Source organism: Bos indicus, chromosome 10 (genome assembly GCF_029378745.1).
Source record: "Bos indicus isolate NIAB-ARS_2022 breed Sahiwal x Tharparkar chromosome 10, NIAB-ARS_B.indTharparkar_mat_pri_1.0, whole genome shotgun sequence".
NCBI lineage: Eukaryota > Metazoa > Chordata > Mammalia > Artiodactyla > Bovidae > Bos > Bos indicus.
The window spans coordinates 36,894,704-36,914,604 of NC_091769.1; the positions used below are offsets into that span (position 1 = coordinate 36,894,704).

The following is a 19,901-nucleotide window of genomic DNA, read 5'->3' on the forward strand; positions in this document are numbered from 1 at the left end:
CCTCCTAACCCTCTATCAGACTCTGTTGGGTGTGGAGACAGCGCTCACCTTCACAATGTCGCCTGGACCCAGGAAGTGTGAAAAGTGGGCACAGAGAATGGTGAGCCTCTTGGGGATTAGAAATAAGAGCATAAAGTTTGCTTTCAAGTATTTCCACCTGAAAACTACAGAAGCTTTTAGAGCAAGCTAATGGGAATGAGCCACAGGAGGCGTGAGAAATGGCTGCTCTCTTTGTTGAGGGGTGTGGGAAGACTGGGAGGGACGCAGGTATTGCACGGCTGGCTGAGGGCAGTGGAATGGGGCGGATACTTTTTGAAAGCAAATATCCTGAAAAACCTGTTACTGGAACTCCAGATTCTCGTTCCCACGTGGATCATGAGACCCGAAGTAACTTTCAGGCTTTCAGAATCTTTCCTGCTTGTGATTAGCTTTAACTGCAGGTAATGATTTGGAGAAGGAAATGGCAACCCCCTCCAGTATTCTTGCCTAAAGAATCCTGTGGTCAGCGGAGCCTGGTGGGCTGCCGTCTATGGGGTCCCACAGAGTCGGACACGACTGAAGCAAATTAGCAGCAGCAGCAGATAATGATTATCTGTGAGGTAGTGTTTGGGAATTACTGACTGGGAGACCTTTCAGTTCAGTTCAGTCGCTCAGTTGTGTCTGACTCTATGACGCCATGGCCTTTACACCTTGGGAGATCTTTACATCTAAATAATTGTCTACTATTAATGGACTCCTGTTATGTGTCAGGTATAGTGCCTGGTGCTTCATGTATATTATCTCACTTAATACAGGGAATATGCCTATAAAATGGGACTATAATTATCCTTCAAAAGGACAGAAATGCAGAATAAGTAACTTGTCTAAGGTTATGTAACTAACAAATGGTTGATCCAGACTTTAAGCCTACTATATCAGAGAGCAGAGCCTGTGCAATTCTCCTACCACACCAGAGAGTGTCTAGAAGTTGCATTGCAATCATGTCATCTTTTGGGTGACTGCTTGTCAATAGTAGGTACCTTTAAAAATGCACAGGACAGGGGACTTCTGGTGGTCCAGTGGTTAAGACTCCGTACTTCCTCTGCAGGGGGCATAGGTTTGACCTCTGGTCCAGGAACTAAGATCCCACATGCCACATGGCAAGGCCAAATACATAATAAATACATTTTTAAAAAATACATAGGAGTTCCAGTAAGTGTGTGTGTGACAAAGTAATCTATCTAAATTGAAATTATCGGTAATTAAAATCAGTGTAAGTAACTTTTTCAGCTCAGTCTCTTTTCCCCAAGCACCTTGGACCTTGGCCCCCCTGCAACAGTCATGGGGTTTGAGGTAGGTGATAATAGTGGAATTTTTTTTTTTATTACTATTAAGTTTTTTGTCTGCACCACATGGCATGCAGAATCTTAGGTCCTCTACAAGAGATCAAACCCAAGCTCCCTGCACTGGAAGAGCAGAGTCTTAACCACTTGACCACCAGATGAGTCCCAACAGTGGAATTTTTAAAAACCTTTTTATTGAAGTGTGACACATACAAAAAGTATATACCGATCAGAAGTGTATAGTCATATGGAATTTTCACAAACAGATCCAAATAGCCAGTAAGCAGATCGAGAAACAGAATGTTACCAACACTCCAGGAGCAATTTGGGTCCCGTCCCATCTCTGCCGCTTCTCTCCTCCCCAGAGGTAACCTCTATCCTGCCTTCAAACACCACTGATTGGTGTAGCTTGTTTTGCAGTTCATATAAATAGAATCATATAGGTTGGATTATTTTGCGTTTGCCTTCTTTCACTCAGCAATGTTTTCCAGAGTCATCAAGCTGTTGTCAGATCCAAGTTCATGCACCCAATGCACAGTAAGGCCAAACAAACCAAAATGCTGAAGTTTGGAGCAGAGAAAGGTTTAACTGCAAGGACTCAGCAAGAACAGGCAGTTCATACTCAAAATGGCTGAACTCCTCAGTGGTGTGGGGAGGTTTTTTTGTTTTGGGCTGTGCCCTCAAGGTTTGTGGGATCTTAGTTCCCCAACCAGGCTCAGTCTCTTGCCCCCTGCACTGGCACTGGACTGCTAAGGACTTGCCAAGGAAGAGTTTTTATAGACGAAATTTGCTTGGAGGGCTGCAGGGTGCAGGACCTTCCTTTGATTGGTTGGTGATGACGTAACAGGGTGGTTCTGGGAGTCAGCCTTCTGGTTCTAACCAGTCTGGATCCCCTGCTTTGTGTGAAATTACCATCCTCCACATGGGTGGGGGCCTTAGTCCTCCTAGGCAGAAGGACTCAGAGATTCGTATCACTTTGTGATGTATATTCCTTGAGGAGGAACTAGTAACCTGCCCCTAGTTTCCTTTGTTTCTGCATTCCTTTATTCCCCTAATTAGTAACTGCTTGAATCTGCCCTTTGAAGCTCAGGGAAGGTCTATAGGGCTGAAGCCTTTTTCCTACAAACCAGAAATAGAGGACACAAAAAGGCTTTTGTACTCAGGAGGGGCCCCATAGAATGCTGCTTGGTTTCAGAGCCACAACAATTTTGAGAGATGGGAGTCGAAGGGAAGAGACAAGAGTAGAGCAGTGTTTTTGTTTTGTTTTGTATTTCTGTGTTTTTAAATTATGTCCTCTGGCTCAGTGCTTCTCATACCTCAAACAAGATGCTACAAACAAATTCCTTGAGAATCTTGTTAAAAATATAGATTCTGATTTGATAGGTGTGTGGTGGGATTCTGAATTTCTAACAAGTTCTGAGGCGATGCAGATGTTGCCAGCCTGAGGCCCACACTTCGAGGCGCAAGCAGTATGCTTCACAGTGGGCAGCGGCGTTTTAAAACCCATTCAACGACTGCAATATATAATCATTTCACCGTAATAACACTAATGGGAAAGATTGGAACATAGTTTCTATATCATAAAATTTGATTATGTTTTTCTGAATGATACTCTTCTACTAAAAAAAAAATAATTTATCTTTTCAAATAGATGTCAAATACACATAAAAAAAACTTTAATAGGTAGACAGTGAAAATAACTTGCCTTGCTGCTGGCCCCTTATTTCGTCTGTCCAGAGGTAACCACTGTTACTGATTAACTGTGAAATGTTCAAGGGATATTTTACCCATATACTTATTTATCTTTTACACAAATGGTAGGTAATTGTACATGCTGTTCTGCCTCTTGTTCTTTTTATTATTAACAATATGTGTGTAAGTAAATATCTAATGGTATGTATTCTAGATATTGTTCAGTTCAGTTCAGTTCAGTTCAGTCGCTCAGTCGTGTCCGACTCTTTGCAACCCCATGAATCGCACCACACCAGGCCTCCCTGTCCATCACCAACTCCCGGAGTTTACTCAAACTCACGTCTACCGAGTCGGTGATGCCATCCAGCCATCTAATCCTCTGTCATCCCCTTTTCCTCCTGCTCCCAATCCCTCCCAGCATCAGAGTCTTTTCCAATGAGTCAACTCTTCACATGAGGTGGCCAGAGTATTGGAGTTTCAGCTTTAGCATCAGTCCTTCCAATGAACACCCAGGACCGATCTCCTTCAGAATGGACTGGTTGGATCTCTTTGCAGTCCAAGGGACTCTCAAGAGTCTTCTCCAACACCACAGTTCAAAAGCATCAATTCTTCGGTGCTCAGCTTTCTTCACAATCCAACTCTCACATCCATACATGACCACTGGAAAAACCACAGCCTTGACTAGACGGACCTTTGTTGGCAAAGTAATATCTCTGTTTTTTAATATGCTATCTAGGTTGGTCATAATTTTCCTTCCAAGGAGTAAGTGTCTTTTAATTTCATGGCTGCAGTCACCATCTGCAGTGATTTTGGAGCCCCCCAAAATAAAGTTTGACACTGTTTCCACTGTTTCCCCATCCGTTTCCCATGAAGTGATGGGACCAGATGCCATGATCTTAGTGTTCTGAATGTTGAGCTTTAAGCCAACTTTTTCACTCTCCTCTTTCACTTTCATCAAGAGGCTTTTTAGGTCCTCTTCACTTTCTGCCATAAGGGTGGTGTCATCTGCATATCTGAGGTTATTGATATTTCTCCTGGCAAGCTTGATTCCAGCTTGTGCTTCTTCCAGCCCAGCGTTTCTCATGATGTACTCTGCATAGAAGTAAATAAGCAGGGTGACAATATACAGGCTTGACAAACTCCTTTTCCTATTTGGAACCAGTCTGTTGTTCCACGTCCAGTTCTAACTGTTGCTTCCTGACCTGCATACAGGTTTCTCAAGAGGCAGGTAGGTCAGGCAACTCTTTCAGAATTTTCCACAGTTTATTGTGATCCACCCAGTCAAAGGCTTTGGCATAGTCAATAAAGCAGAAATAGATGTTTTTAGGTAGTGAGAATAGGAAACAGGAGTTCAAAATGGCGGTGGCTAAAAGACAAGGAAAGGAAAAGCCCACGAAAATAGAACAAAGAAAGGTCTGAGGACCGGAAGTGAAGACCTCAGGTAGAACAGCACTCCTGGCTAAGCCCAATTTGCATAGGGCAGGCCCAGGGGGAGGAAAAAAAACATATAAAAGGAGGAACCAAAGCGCTTTCTCTCTCTCTTCCCCGCATGCGTGCCTGCACTCCCTCTCTCTCCCTCTCTCTCCTCCTCCCTCTCTCTCTTCCTCCCTCTCTCTCCCCACCGCCACGTGCGCCTTTGGGTTGGCATGCCCTCAGGAACACTGATTTGTCTAAGAGCTATAACACTGTCTGTCCAAGACCGGAGAGCTGTGACGCACCGAAGGCTTTAATGTCCGTCATTCCAAATCTTTGTTGTGATAGAACCGAGGAGCATACACTCGCCTGACAATATTGTTCTAAGTTCTTTTGGTATTTTAATTCATTTAAAGTTCACAACAACTCTCTCCAACAGGTATGATTATTATTTCCATTTTATAGATGTAATTCAAATCTAATATACCCTACAAGCCTCGAATTTGAAGGTTTTTCCCTAGCTGTACACATGCATCTCTACTCCTATATATATCATAATTTACTAAATAAGTTCACTATTGATAGACAGCTAAATTGTTTTCAATACTTTGCTATTACAGAGTGCTGCAATGAATTTTTGAAGCACATTGTTTCATACTGATGAGTATAGCCATAGGAAAATTCCTAAAAGAGAAATTGCTGAATCAAAGGAATGTGCATTTAAAATGTTGGTCAGTATTGCCAAACTGGGGCTTCCCTGGTGGTCCACTGGCTAAAACTCTACTCCCAACACAAGGGGCCTGGGTTTGATGCCTGGTCAGGGAACTAGATTTCATATGCCGCAACTAAGTTCACACGCCATAATGAGGATCCCTCTTGCTGCAACTAAGACCAAATGCAGTAAAATAAATAAATATTAATATATATATATATATTGCCAAATTGCCTTCCATAGGTGAGTTTTGTCTATGTGATAGATGAGAAAGGTATTTCCTTGTAACTTTGGTTTGTATTTCTCTTATGAATGAGGCATCTTTTCATGTTTAAGAGCCATTTTGATATTCTTTACAACTGTCATATACTTAAAAAAAATTGTAGTTGATTTACAATGTTGTGTTAGTCTCTGCTGTACAGCAAAGTGAGTCAGTTATACATATACATATATCCACTCTTTTTTAGATTCTATTCCCATACAGGCCAATACATAATGTCAAATAGAATTCCCTGTGCTGTACAGTAGGTTCTTATTAGTTATCTGTTTTTATATATATAGTAGTTTATGTCAATCCCAATCTCCCAATTTATCCCTCCACCTCCCATCATGTACTGTTTTACCAAACTGTTGGTCTCTTGTTACTGATTCATAAGTGTTGTTTTTTTGGCTGTGCTGCTCAGCTTGTGGGATCTTAGTTTTCTGGCCAGGGATTGAACCTGGACCCTTGGCAGTAAGAGCACAGAGTCCCAACCCAATCACTGGACCACCAGGGAATCTCCCATAATTGCTACTTTATATTAAGGAAATTATTCTTTTGCCTGTGATATGTAGTAGGATGGGTTTTTGTTTATTTTTGGCTGTGTGCAGGCCCTTCTCTAGTTGTAGCGAGTAAGGGCTACTCTCTAGTTGTGGTGCGAGGATTTCTCACTGAAGTGGCTTCTCTCATTGTGGAGCGTGGGCTTAGGGCTCTCAGGTTTCAATAACTGCAGTGCATGAGCTCAGTAGTTGCGGTTCCCCGGCTCTAGAGCACAGGCTCCGTAGTTGTGGTGAACGGGCTTAACTGCCCCAAGGCACATGGAATCTTTCTGGACCAGGGATCGAACCGTGTCTCATGTATTGGCAGGTGGATTCTTACCACTGAGCCACCAGGGAAGCCCCTGTATGGTGTTCTTTATTGTAGTTGTTTGAATGTGTCTGTGTATGCATGTGTATATGTGTGGCTTCTGGCTTTCATGTTACACTACTTAGAGAGGATTTCCATACTCCAGCATTATTTTTAAAAACCTATGTTTTCTTCTAGGGCTTCTAAAGTCTACTTTTCATTGCTCCATTTTGAGTCATCTAAAATATAGATTCCAGATGGCTATTTATTGTCCCAAATATCTCATATTGAACAATCCATGTTTTCTGAACATTTCTTGAATAATCTCTGTATTTCTATGTATTACTTCCTTTTCATATACTATATTCACATATATATTTGGGTTTATTTCTAGGCTTTTTATCCCATTTTACAGTATCACTAGTACAGTATTTTAATTACTGAGAAGGAATGTAGTTTTCCTACGTGTTCCTCTTCCATTTTTTTTTTTGCAACATCCCCCCAGGGGTTAAGGAACACCATCACAGGGCATGGCTGTTCGTTGTTCAGTCATGTCTGACTCTTTGCAACCCCATGGACTGTAGCCTGCCAGGCTCCCCTATCCATGGAATTCTCCAAGGCAAGAATACGGAGTGGGTTGTCATTTCCTACTCCAGGGGATCTCCCCGACCCAGGGATAGAACCTAGGTCTCCTGCACTGCAGGTGGATTCTTTACCACTGACCCACCGGACATACTTGCAGTCTAAGGAAGAAATGCAGGTCTTCCAAGGCTTTACAAAACAGTGATTTGTTCATGACGTCATCCAGCAAAGAAGACCACAAACAGGATCAGAACCCAGGGATTTACCTAGTTCTTCTTCTCTCCAATGCCCCAGCATGGGAGGGTAGAGGTGGCAGAGAGGTTGGGTCAATTTTTCAATCACCATCCACAACTAACAAATCATTAAGTCTTGTTGATTTCAGTCTCCTAGTTTGATTGATTGATTGATGCTTGGCTGCACAGCATGTGGGATCTTAGTTCCTCTATCAGGGAACCAACCCACACCCCTTGCAGTAGAAGCTGAGTTTTAACCACTGGACAGACAGGGAAGTCCTAACCTCAGTTTTCTAACACCATAGAGATAGGATGTAAAAATAATATTTATTTCACAAATCCTTTTGAAGATTAACTAAAACAGTTATCAATGAGCCTAGAAGAGTGTCTGGCTAAGGGCCAAAGTCCAGTAAATGTAAGGCAGAGCTCCTCTCCTTTCCCCCAAATCCCTGTTTTCCCCTGGGGTAAAGCAAAGGAGAAGGCAATGGCAACCCACTGCAGTACTCTTGCCTGGAAAATCCCATGGACGGAGGACCCTGGTAGGCTGCGGTCCATGGGGTCGCTGAGGGTCGGACACGACTGAGTGACTTCACTTTCACTTTTCACTTTCATGCATTGGAGAAGGAAATGGCAACCCACTCCAGTGTTCTTGCCTGGAGAATCCCAGGGACGGGGGATCCTGGTGGGCTGCCGTCTACGGGGTCGCACAGAGTCAGACGACTGAAGCGACTTAGCAGCAGCAGTAGCAGCAAAGCAAAGGAGAGAAGCTCTCTGGACCTTGCCTAAGACACACAGACGTGGAGGAAGCCCCTGGATGATTAAGAGGGAGGTTGGAATTTTACATTTCGACCCTTGAGAACCCAAAAGGCCCCAAGTCAGAGGGCTGTGCCAGAACTTTGATAGAGCAAAGTTCATCTATTGCCGCCACCAGCGCCTTTCCTCTACCCACCGGTTCTGACAAGGGGCGGATCCGGAGGAGCCGGGGCCGGGCGGCTCGGCCCACAGAGGGTCACGCGGGACTGGGGCCGGAGCCTAGAGCGACTTAGCCCGCGGGCTCGGCTGGCCCACTAGGGAGCCGGGCCACGCGCGGGGTCGCAGGCGGTTCGCTCCGCCCTGGCCTCAGCAGAGGCCTCTCCGCGGCCAGCAGGGAGAGGCTCCGGCCGGACACAGGCACCTTTGTCCGCGGCTTGGAGGGGCCCCAGCTGCAGCCCAGGGAGCCGAGTGTGGCTGCGACGGCCGGAGGGAGCGCTCCCCCGTCTGGAGGCCAACGGTTGGGTCCTCCCATCACGCAGAGAACATTCCACCGTCTAAATGCCTGCGTCTGGGAACAATAGCTTTTGTTAACCCTGGCTTAAGTTGGTCCTCTGGAAGTAAAATTTAACTCAACGAGGATTGACTTGGCCGCAAAGAGTGTAAGAGAACTGTGAGCACCATTTTTTTCTTTAATCCTAGGAGCTTGTGCTTTGGGAGACACGGAAAACGTCACTGAGTTTGACTAGAAAGAGCCAAGGAGCGCGTGGACAGCAGGTGCCGAGAGGGCAGAAGAGGGCAGATGTAGGTGAGCCGGCGCTATGGGGCAGTGTGGAGGCCGGAAGGTGTCCCGACCTGGTGGCTGGAGCTGTGGGGCTACCACATGGAAACAAGGGATGGGAATGCTTACTGGGTGAAATGTAAGTGGAGAGTCCCAGGACAGTGCTAAAGCCTGTGGACCAAGAAAATACTGCCTACCACTTCAGGACACTACAAAGGTGGCCCATCATCAAGCCATAGCCCCTAGAGCCTCAGCTCCTACCCTGCAGGGTGCACCTGGAGGGGATTCTGGAGGAAGAAAAGCAGGATGCTGGCCTAGATAGTTCAGGTGCATTTCAAAGGAATAATTTCATTGGGCCCAGACTCTTGAATCTTCCAATACACAGAAAAGTGCTAAAATCTTTAACTTTAGAGATTGTTTTTTTTGTGATGAGAATAATCTTTTGATATTCAACTAGTTTTTTTCACAGCAAAAACTCCTATATACTGTGACTCTTCCCTTACCTCTTTGGTAAGATCCTCAGAGTTATCTGAGAGGCTGTCTCCCAGACGATAGTTCACAGTAAAGGTCCTAGAATAAAATGTAACTCGCGGCTTTTAGGTTGTGTGTGTGTTCACTCTACAAGCCCCAAACAATAGTCCAATTCAACAAAACAATTTTTCAATATATATACATTTTTTTGACAAAGAATTTGATTTTTATAGTTGCTGCTGCTGCTAAGTCGCTTCAGTCGTGTCCGACTCTGTGCGACCCCATAGACAGCAGCCCAACAGGCTCCCCTGTCCCTGGTATTCTCCAGGCAAGAACACTGGAGTGGGTTGCCATTTCCTTCTCCAATGCATGAAAGTGATGAAAGTGATTTTTATAGTTAAGAATCAGTATATATTTAAAGATTGGTATCAGTCTTTTATTAAAATGAAATATAGAAAATGTAACATGTAAAAATGGATGAAAGAAATATGGTGCTCAAAACATTTAAATCTTCATTTGTTAGGAAATACTTTCTTGTTTGTGACCCAGAGGTACTTTGGTCCAACTACTGAAATTTACAAATGAGGAAAAAAAGGAGGGTCAGAATCATTTGTTACTTGCTCAGCCTTTTATGGTAAAATGCAGCATGAGTTTCTACCAGCACCATCTCTCATTACTCTGAGTTGCAAATTTAGGATGAGAAAAGTGTTAAACCTTATAGAAACTTAGTTTTGCAATGCGTCAGTAGTGTCTTCTAGAAACACATTGAATATTATTGAAACTGTGCTGCCTTCTTTCAAGTCTGTTATTTCTTTTGGTCAGATCATGGGCCCCTTTTTGAAAGTTGGAAAGTTTCGAACTGTCAACTCTGTTCAAGCAATGAACACAACAGTTAACTTTGTTTTTTAAAGAGCTTTACAATTTTAACATATTTAATATTCTTAACAATGGTTTGGGGTGGAGATTCTTATCCCTATTTTTCCCAACGAAGCACAGAAAAGTTAAGTAACTTTCACAGGCTCTTAACCACAGGTCTCTGCTGTGAGAATTACTATCGCCATATTATCTATAAAGAAAATGAGGGGAAAAAAAGAAAATGAGGGGCCCAAATAATCCCTCAGTATTTTTTAAATTAGGTCTGTTACAGTGCACAGGAGAGAAAGTTTCAAGCTGTGTCTTAGGAATCTCCAACTCTGCCAGATATTGCCAAGCTCTCTCTCAAAGTGGCTGTAACAGGAACATTTTCCCCAGCAGTGACCCATTGCTCCATCTTCTCAATAATACTTTTTTTATTAACAATCGTATAGGTGTAAAATGATATCTCATTTTTGTTTAAATTTATACTTCATCAGTCACTAGTGAGTCTGAGCATTATTTCAAATATTTATGAGAGGCTTTTTTGTTTGTCTACAGCAAACAGTTTTCTCCTGGTTGCAGCTTGCCTTTTGTACAAAAGTTTGTTTCTATAAAGAAGTTTTAAATTTTAATCCAGTCAATGTATTAATATTTTACTTTATAGCTTTTTGCGATTTGTTTACTAAATTATCTCTTACCCCCAAAGTCATATAGATATTCTTCTGTATATTCTTTGTAAAGTTTTAAAGATTTTCTTTTCAAATCAAGATCTTTATTTGGGATTATATTTACATATGGTATAAGGTAATTTATTTTTTTCTCATATTTATATCTAATTATCTAGTCATCATTTGTTGACCAGACAAGGATAGTTCAATTTAAAAAAAATAGATAAACCATAACCATATCCTGGGGGTGAGTGGGTTTCAAGAGTTGGAGAGAGCTCAAAAGGGAAGAAATGGTTCCCAGGGCCCACTCAGGTCTCGATGGTGCTGCTGGCCCTGACTAATTCCAGGAATCAGAGTGGGATTTCGAAGAATCTGAAGAAGGTATTTCTGTTCAGCTAAACCCCTGTGGGACCTGGTTCCGGTCCCAGCCACTGGAGGCGGGCACATCAAAGCATGGAACTCCCCTGAGACAGGTGCATAGCCAGGGGCAGGGAGCTGCCTTGGCAGCTCTAGAAGCAATACTAATATTATGGCTTTTTCCAATCATTTTCCCTAGAGCTGATAGCTCCATAGGTCTGTTTTCCAAGTTTTCACGGGGAAGGGTTTTCCCAAAAATTCTGACACCTCACCCAATATTCAGCCTTCAAAATCTGTTTCTTTGTCACAAGCTCCCTTACCAATTTATCAGGACTGCTGTGTTTTAGGTTCTTGTTTTGGTAGCAGCTCCACTTCCAGATAGCAGTTTCCATAGTATCAGAATATAGGGTAAACTGATATAACAAAGAGACTACAAAATACAACGGCTCAAACAAAATGTTTCTTTTGTTCTTATCCAACTCTCTAGGGGTGAAAAGTCAAAGGCTAGTAGGTAGCTCTTTTTCAGAAGTTTATTTAGGGATCCTTGTTCCTTCCATCTAATTGTCCAACATTTTCCTAAGGTGTCTCCTCTTACTAAGTCAAAGTTGGATTACTCATACACTACATTCTAGCTTCCAGTCTTTCTGTCTGTGTCTGTTTCTTTTTATTTGTTTAGTTTTCTGAAACTCTTTCTTTGGTTAATTTCTCAGAAATAACTCATATAACTCTCAGGATGAACAGTAGCCTGAAATTTTGCCATATTCCTAACAGTTTGGATTCTCCAGGCAAGAACACTGGAGTGGGTTGCCATTTCCTTCTCCAACGCATGAAAGTGAAAAGTGAAAGTGAAGTCGCTCAGTCGTGTCCGACTCTTAGCGACCCCATGGACTGCAACCTACCAGGCTCCTCCATCCATGGGATTTTCCAGGCAAGAGTACTGGAGTGGGGTGCCATTGCCTTCTCCAACGGTTTCTCTACAGTCTATATACTTGAAGATCAACTTGGCTGGATACAAAATCTGTGGTTCACATTTTCTGTCTTTGTCTCAGATATGTTACTCCATTGCTTTCTATAAACAGTGTTAAATAACAACAACAACAAAATAACAATGTAATATTTTTTTCTCTTGGTCTTTTTTTTTTTGCCTGCATGTCAATAACTGTTTTGTTTTCAAGTCCAGTGGTTTTAATAGACCTTGGCTCTGTATTGGCCATTCTGAATCAGTTTTCCCAGATACCTGGTATATTCTTTTCAAGGATAGTTTCAAGTCCTAGAGAAGAGCTCCCTAGTTGTATTTATGTAGTGATTTAAAAAAAATAATATTTATTCATTTTGGCTGTGCTGGGTCTTCATCATTGCACATGCTTTGCTCTAGTTGTGGTGAGCGGGGTCTATTCTTTGCTGTGGTGTGCAGGCTTCTTATTGTGGCGGCTTCTCCTGTGGAGCGCGGGCTGTAGGCGCTTGGGCTTCAGTAGTTACGGCACATGGGCTCAGTAGTTGTGGCTCGCAGGCTCTAGAGCACAGACTCAGTAGTTGCTCTGCGACATGTGGAATTGTCCCTGACCAGGGATTGAACCCGTGTCTCCTGCATTGGCAGGAGGATTCTTTACCACTCAGCCACCAGGGAAGCCCCACAAAGTGATTTAAAAAGATATATGGCCTCATATTTTCTGAGATTTGTCTCTTCTGCTTCCCTCCCTTACATTTATTTGGATCTTCTTATTTATCCCTCTTCCTGAGATTTCATTCCCAGACGTTCATTGAACGTCTTTGTCTTGGGAGGAGCTTTGTCTGTATTTCTGAGTTTATAGGGCCCAATCTGCCCCCTAACCATGAGACCTTATCATATCCTTTTGGTGCTCTTGATTTATTGGTGAGCTAGACCCCTACTGGATCCCCTCCCAGCTTCCATTAAGAGGAGGTAATTGGGGGTTTTTTTTTTTTTGAAGGGTTCTCAAAAGCCAGGTTCCTTTTCTATGCCTCCTTCTGCACAGATTCCATCACACACAAGTCTTGTAGCTAACAGGGTTTATTCTTGCCTGCCTGAATTTGTGGGTTCAGAGGAATGCTTTGCCACCCAGGTTTGTAGAGATGTTATCCACGAGTCTTTACTACCCCAGTGGCACTTTGCTGCTTTTGCAGTCTACCTCCACTCCACTGATCCTGCCATGTGTTGCTTTCACTATCTCTCAACCCTAAACCTTTTTTTTTTTTTTTAGTTAGTTTTGGCAGCACTGGGTCTTTGTTGGTATACTGGCTTTTCTCTAGCTGCAGAGAGCCAGGGCTACTCTCTGGTTGAGGTGTGTGGGCTTCTTGTTGTGGTGGCTTCTCTTGTTGCAGAGCAGGGGCTCTAGGGTGGGCTGACTCAGTAATAGTGGTTCCAAGGCTCTGGAGCACAGGCTTAAGAGTCGTGGTGGCCCAGCTTACTGTGGCCCAGCTTACTTGCACTGTGGTACGTGGGATCTTCCTGGATCAGGGATTGAACCCGTGTCTCTTGCATTAGCAGGTGAATTCTTTACCACTGAGCTACTAGGGTAGCCCCCCAAATCTTTTATTATATATAGAAAATGTCCTTTATAACCCAAGTAAGCGATCTCTCTGGCAGCTGTCAGGACTGTTTGTCAGTCTCATTCCTCAGTGGAGAAACTGCTCCAAGCCCTGGATTCAAGCACTGAGCCTGATTCTAACCCCTGACCCTGATTGGATCATTTTTTTCCCCTAAGTGCCTGACTGCTACTCCTCTCTTTACAGCCTCAAGGCTTCAGTCCTGCTTGTGACTGTGTTTCTATTTAGTTCAGTGCCGCAGAGATGATAATCTTGTTTTTGAGCTCAGCACTATCATTTCAGTGTTTTCTTTCTATATTTTATCTATCCCTGCTGTGTAATTTGAGCAGAGGGAGTACCTAAAGAGGGAACTCGCAGAACCATCTTGACTCAAAGTATCTCAAAAAACAGTTTTGAATGCACAATGAACAGACAAGTCACTACAACGTTACAAAAAAGAACAAGAAGGGCTTGCACTCGGAGAGATTAGAATGCAGTGAAGGAAGGTGAAGGTGATCTGTACTATACCACTGTAAGACAGACTGAAAACTGCTCTATTGGAAATGATCAGTAGAGCTCTGTCAGCCTACAAGAAGAAGCAAGGGCTCATGAGGGAGGGGTGCAAAGAAGCCTTCTCAGAGGAAGTGGCTTTGAAATGGATCCTTTAGGAGTGCTGTAACAGGAGTGTACCTGTTGGTTTGGTGACCTCATCCTTGAAACTGGAGGACATGCTGCCTTGGTGGAGTGAGGAGGATGTGCTGGAAGAAGAGCCTAGAGCTTAGCGCACAGGCCACGGAGTTCACACAGACTCAGCTCCAGTCTTGGCTTTGCAGCCAACTAGAGGCAGAAGCCTGGGCAATTCACTCAATCTCTCTGAGCTTTAGAAAGGGAATAGTGTCCCCAGCCTCACAGAGTTGTTGTAAGGATAATTGATGGTAATATAAATAAAGTCGTGATTAAACTCTCATAAAGTGATAGCTGTAACTTTTAGATTATGGAGGGCCTTGAATATCAAGCAATTAACTTTTTAGAAGCTTTGTTGAGGTGTAGTTTACAGTAACAAACTGAGCACTTTTGACTACCACTCTCTGGTCCTACTTCTGCTCTCTGGAGCAGCCTCTAGAATATTACTCAGACTTCGATAACCTCTGTGGTAGGCAGAGTAATGATTCTGCAAAAATGTCTACTTCTTAACCCTAAGAACCTGTGAATGTGTTAGGTTGAAAGGCAAAGGGGAGCCTAAATTGCAGATGGGATTAAGGTTGTTAATCAGCTGACCTGGGGATGGGAATATTATCCTGATGCTTAATGTGATGGACTCCTTTAGGAGTGGATTAGGGAGGCAGAAGGGAGGAAATCATATATGTGTGAGGACTCCTTGTTCATTGCTGGACATGGCTTTGAAAATGAAAGGGGACATCAACCAAGGAATGTGAGCAGCCTCTAGAAACTGGAAAAACAGGAATGGGATTCCTTCCTGGAGTCTCTGGGAAAAGAGCCCTGCTAAAGCCTTGATTTTAGCCCAGTGAGACCTACTTTGAACTGACCTCCAGAAGCATAAGATAACAAAAATGTGTTGTCTAAAAGCACTAAATTTGCTGTAATTTGTTACAACAGAAATAAAGAACTTGTACAGTCTTGAATAAATGCTTGTTGATTAGCTGAATTAATAAATCAAAGGCAAATCTACTGCCTTTTTCATTTAATAATCCTTCTAGTTTTGAGGGAGAGAAGATTTAGTTTGGACCATGTTATCTCCCAGTAAAGTTCTTGTATCTTGACATGAAATTGCTGGATTGGTGCTAAAGCGATTTTGAGGTTGATTTAAAAGCACTATAAACTGAATGTTTGTATCTTCCCAAAATTCATATGTTGAAGTATTGGAAAGTGGGTCCTTTGGGAAGTGATTTGGTCATGAGGGTAGAACTCTTGTGAATGAGATTAGTGCCCTTATAAAGGAGACTTCCCTGGTGGCTCTGAGGGTAAAGCGTCTGCCTGCAACAAGGGAGACCTGGGTTCGATCCCTAGGTTGGGAAGATCCCCTGGAGAAGGAAATGGCAACCCACTCCAGTACTCTTGCCTGGAAAATCCCAGGGACAGAGAAGCCTGGTAGGCTACACTCCATGGGGTCGCAAAGAGTCGGACATGACTGAGCAACTTCACTTTCACTTTGAAAGAGTTCCCTTGATCCTTCCTCCATTTGAGGACATAGCAAGATGGCAGCTGTGTATGAACCAGGAAGTGACCCCTCCCCAGACACCAAATCTGCTGGTGCCTCGATCTTGGTCTTCCAGCCTCTGGAAATGTATATGCCACCCAGTTTATGATATTCTCTTATAGCAGGCCGAAGGGATTATAACAACTGGGATCATTCCACACTGGATGCACTATTGATATGGTAATGATGTAAACCACACTCCCTCTGCTACCATTCTAGATGGGCCAGCAGAAGGCAGGCTGACCCCTACAAATCAGCTGACCCCCTTCTTTCTTTTCCCACCAGGTGCCTTTTTTTTTTTTTTAAGGGATATGTCCTGTATTTCCAATAAAAATGGGAAAGGTGTTAAAGTCAGTTCTTTGTTGCAGTGCTTTTTGATTTATGGACCTTTGTTTTATTCAGTTTGTTAAATAAGAGTTGACAAAATTATTGCTTCCCATCCCCCACCCCCAAAGCAGTCAGAGAAGAGCATTGAAAAAACAATTCCAATAGTTAGTTACGAAATTTAATTGTAAGGGTTAAGCAGTGGTTATTGGTCAAACCAATCAACATTAATAACTTTGAGGTGTGCAGAAACTAGTCTTTAAATAAAGGTGACAAATACCAGTAAGATTCTTACAACACTGTTCAGGATCTTAATAAATGTGATTCTGGAAGTTGAGTACAAAAGAGAATGATAGTGCAATCATCAATAAGTAAACCAAAGGCATAATTTTCTAAATCATTTTTATGTATTTTTTAAAAAGATAATTTATTTATGGCTGTGCTGGGACTTCACTGCTATGTGGGCTTTTCTCTAGTTGTGGCGAGTTGGGGGGTTACTCTATGGTTGTGGTGGGTGAGCTTCTCATGGGCTTCCCTGGTACCTCAGCCAGTAAAGAAACCACCTGCAATGCAGAAGACCCCGGTTCGATTCCTGGGTTGGGAAGTTCCCCTGGAGAAGGGATAGGCTACCCACTCCAGTTTTCCTGGGCTTCCCTGGTGGCTTAGATGGTAAAGACCTGCAATGCTGATGGCTTCGATCCCTGAGTTGGGAAGATCCCCTGGAGAAGGGCATGGCAACCCACTCCAGTATTCTTGCCTGGAGAATCCCCATGGACAGAAGAGCCTGGTGGGCTACAGTCCAAGGGGTTGCAAAGAGTCAGATACCACTGAACTTCTCATTGCAATGACCTGTCTTGTTGGTGGCTTCCCTAGTTGCTCAGTTGGTTAAGAATCTGCCTGCAGTGCAGGAGACCCAGGTTCAATCCTTGGGTCAGGAAGATTCCCTGGAGAAGGAAATGGCAACCCACTCCAGTACTCTTGCCTGGAGAATTCCATGGACAGAGGAGCCAGGCAAGCTACAGTCCACTGGATTGCAAAGAGTTGGATGTGACTGTGTGACTAACTTTCTCTTGTTGCAGAGCACTGGTTCCAGGGTGTGCAGAGTTCAGTACTTGCAGGACGCTGGCTCAGTAGCTGCAGTTTACAGGCTCTAGAGCACAGGCTCAGTAGTTGCGGCACATGGTCTCAGTTAAGCTGTGGCATGTGGGATCTTCCTGGATCAGGGATCGAACCTGTGTCTCCTGCATTGGCAGGTGGATTCTTTACCACTGAGCCACCAGGGAAGGCCCTCTAAATCATGTTTAGTTAAACAGAGTAAATTCTAGTTTTTTAAAAAAATTTAAAGTGCATAAGCTCAATCTGTTTTCTACCTGAGACCAAAACAAGTTTCTTTTTTCCTGTCTAAACAAAATTCTTGGCATTAAGGTAAATCTGAATTCACATGATATACTTTGTTAAACATTTCCAAAAAATTTTAAGCCTGCTGTAAAGAGAAATTCTCATGTTATACTACATATATATTTACATATTTTTCTTCAAAGACAAATTTATGAAGTTAATAGGCCTAAAATAAAAAGTGTTCTTATATGTGCAATATGAAATGGGATCACAGAATCTGTGTACCCAGATGAATCACTAAGAGTTCAGAAATTAAGCTCACTTTAAGAAAATGCATTCCCTCTTTTTTGGTGCCGAGGTTGCAAAGTTGTGATGTATGACAAAAACTTTGTGTATACAGGCTCCAAAACTAAGCATTGTTCTAAATTGGCTGTAACTTAAATTAAATAACTGTAACTTAAGTTAAAATTAAACTCAACTAGATCATTGTGGTTGGAGAAGGAAATGGCAACCCACTCCAGTATTCTTGCCTGGAGAATCCTAGGGACAGAGGAGCTTGGTGGGCTGCCATCTATGGGGTCACACAGAGTCAGACATGACTGAAGTGACTTAGCAGCAGCAGCAGCAGATCACTGTGGTTACACCACACTTGGCTTTAGGTAGGGTCTGCAGGTTTTACTGAGGTAACAACCTCTTATCTCTTGCCTCCCATCCTGCGCTTGTCCCCACTGCCCCCAGCTTCCTTTCATATGGCTGCATTTGGCAATGTTTCCAAATCTTGAAAGCAGAAGAACCTGCTAAAGTAAACAGAGAGGATGAAAAATGACACTATAAATGATACATGAAAAATCAACCTTAGAGTATAGTCTGAGAAGCAGCAGTCTACCCTCAAGGGAAAAAGAGAGAATTTAAAAAGTAGGGGGACTTGCCTGGCCGTCCAGTGGTTAAGACTCTGTCCTTTCACTGCGGAGGCTGTGAATTTCATCCCAGGTAGAGGAACTAAGATCCCACATGCCAAGCAGCATAGCCAAAAAAATAAAATAAAATAAGGGGCTGTTTTTCCTAGATATTTTCCCACATAACAAAATTTCAAACTCTGGAAAGGTAATGCCTTTGAAGGAGGAGCTAGGGAAGTAAATAAATGATAAAGAAATACAGCAGTAGCTTTAGCTGTCAGTGAGTTTCTTTGCCCTGGCATTGGCATTATCAATATGATCTTTATTGGTGTCAGCCTTTTCTGTGATCTGTTCTATTTGTCAGTTGTGAGCCTCAATCCCATTGCCTATGTCCAGGGCCATGTTTTTAGGTTGTCTAGGATACTGGCCACTTGAGTCAGGTTCTCTTCCGTTTCATCTTCCCTGGCATGATTTGTTATATGTTTAATGTATTCACCCGTTGGCTGCTCCTGTGGTCACTTGACGCAGCTGACCATTTGTCACTCAGCCTGGCTGCTTAGATACTATTACATTGCTAGGAGAGCTGTCTCCAGCATCTCCCCATGTTGCCTTATAGACTTTACCAGACTCAATGTTCTTTGTCCTATTACATGGACATAAACAACGGCCTCAGTCCTTGTTGAATTCTGTTAAAATCTTCTCTGCTTCTCTCATGTCTTTATTTGGTCTATGCCTCCTTCTGTGTGTTTCAGTTGTTCCCCTTGCTCAACCAGTGTAGGGATAGTCTTGATTCCTGCATCCTGAGCTTCAGTGGCTAAACCCAGGATTCTCCTTGTACTTTCCGCAGACTCATCAGTAACGTGGTTGGCCCTCAGCTGAATTCCTTCTGCTGACAGATTATCCATGATCAATTAAAACTCTTGATAGGTGCGGAAATTGAAATGTGGATATTCAAGCAGTTCTGACTGTTTCTCTCTGGCTGCGGCAGCTCTGACTCCCGCAGGCCAGACTCCCAGCTGCACCCTTCTTCCAGGTGACTTCTTAAGCAGTGGTTCTTGGAGAGGCAGAGGGAGGAACACGTCAGAGTCGGCTAGGAAACTCTACAAACACCCACAACACCTTACTTTCCTACCTACCCCAGGGGAATCTGCTATGGTTTTCTCCACCCTCTTTGAGAAGCACAGTCTTAGAGCAAATGCCACATGAGAGAAGGGAGAAGTATCCGCATGGGGGATACACAAAAGGGGTGCTTCTGAATTAAAAGAGATCTCATTCCCAGTTAGAGTTTGTTCTCTTATCCTGTGACTATGTCCAAGCTGTTGACCTTTTTTCCATGGACAGAGCTTTCCCAGAGTATTCAGAAGCCCCAGGAAGACCCAGTGTCTTCCCTTCTGTTTTCTTTTCTGTCACCTCCAATCCTGGGAAGACCAGGTTCTATTGCTAGAGTTGCCAGGATCAGGACTTCCTTTCCTGGTCCCTGTGCCCTCTCTAGATTGAAATATTCTGTCTGTAGCCCCTCTATCCTAGTAGATCCTAGTCTTGTTAGAAACCAAAAGACCCCCAAACCTCCAAGTGATTTTTTTAAAATTTTGCTGCACTGGGTCTTAGTTGAGGCATATGGGATCTAGTTCTAACCAACT

General features: G+C 43.2%; 1 pseudogene; it reads right to left on the reverse strand.

Moving 5' to 3' along the window:
- Positions 1-18,531: 18,531 nt before the first annotated feature.
- On the reverse strand, positions 18,532-19,166 carry LOC109564534 (synaptosomal-associated protein 23-like; annotated as a pseudogene).
- Between the last annotated feature and the right edge of the window lie 735 nt (positions 19,167-19,901).